The sequence below is a fragment of the Drosophila biarmipes genome, chromosome 2L (genome assembly GCF_025231255.1).
Source record: "Drosophila biarmipes strain raj3 chromosome 2L, RU_DBia_V1.1, whole genome shotgun sequence".
Lineage (NCBI taxonomy): Eukaryota > Metazoa > Arthropoda > Insecta > Diptera > Drosophilidae > Drosophila > Drosophila biarmipes.
The window spans coordinates 7839149-7840423 of record NC_066612.1 but is presented as its reverse complement, the minus strand read 5'-3'; positions in this window follow the sequence as shown (position 1 = coordinate 7840423).

Sequence of the window (1275 nt, the reverse complement as noted above, 5' to 3'; positions counted from 1 at the left end):
AAAAAAAATCTTTTACTTGTACTTTATTATTCATATTCGAATCGTTATTCGTATTCAAATCGTTTCTTTTGAAGTTCAATCATCGGGAACAGTATTTAAGGACCGGAATTCGAAGGACCTCGGATTCCTTGGCAGCACTATAAATTGGTAGTGAGAAACGGTTGCATGGAAACGGCATGTGAAAAGTTTCTCCTTTGCCTGTTGTTTGTGTATTTACTTGGAAGCCGTTAAGTTTCATTTCCGTTTCATTTCATTTCGTTTTATTACTTTGGTCAGTTTGATGATTTTTTCCCCCTCGTACTTGTTTTTGTTCTGAGCTCCTTCCCCGTTTTTTATACTTGTTAGTTTCGAGTTCCAATCGCTTGCGTCTTCTGGCTTTTTCAGTCGTTTTTATCCCGTTGCACTCGAGTTAATTGAAAGCTTAACCTTTACATGCACTTACACTGCTGTTAAAGGGCAGGATGCCACGCCCCCGTGTAATGCCCATGTCAGCGCAATCAGTGCCCCGCCCACCAGCAAATGATTCGAGTCATTCAGACTTCGTCACCGTCTTCTGCCTTCTGTCTTCAATCTTCTGTCGTCATCGTTTTCGTTTTCGCTGCCAGTTTCGTTTTCCTCCTCTTCTAATTGCCGCTGACTTCTTCATTTTCTTGGGAAGGGTCTTCTTCTTTTTCGGGCCTCATTACTTAAGCACGCGCTCCACGCGATTGCCACACCCTCAGTTCCTCCCGCCCCTAAAAAAGGTCAACAAAGATGCTTTTTGGGGGCAGCAGCAGCAGCCGTTTTTGGGCCCCTTTTTGGGTGTGTTCACCATAACTACTACACTTCAAAAAATTATTAAAAATTAAATTAAATTGGTCAAACACTATTAACAAAAAAAAACAGTTTTGGAATTATTTTAGTTTGAATTGTCTTTCTGAACCATTACATTACCATCTTATAGCTACAAAATTTGAGAAGAACACGATACATTGGATTATTATGGTAGGATTACGATTACATTACGGACTTTACTGAATTCGGCATTTTTTACTTTATTTTAATTACTCCTAAAAATAACTAACCAATTTTTTCTCTGTCAAACAACATTACCATCGACTACTTTGTCTGGCTCTTTGTTTTCTTAGCCGAGCGTCATCATTACCGTCAAGAGTCAGCCGGCAAACGTCTTGGCCCAGACCGCAATTTGCCTGCTAACTGCCAACTGACAACTGGCAGTTTAAGCCACAGACGGAATGTCGCCCACAAGAGGAAAAACGTACCGAAAATAAAAGT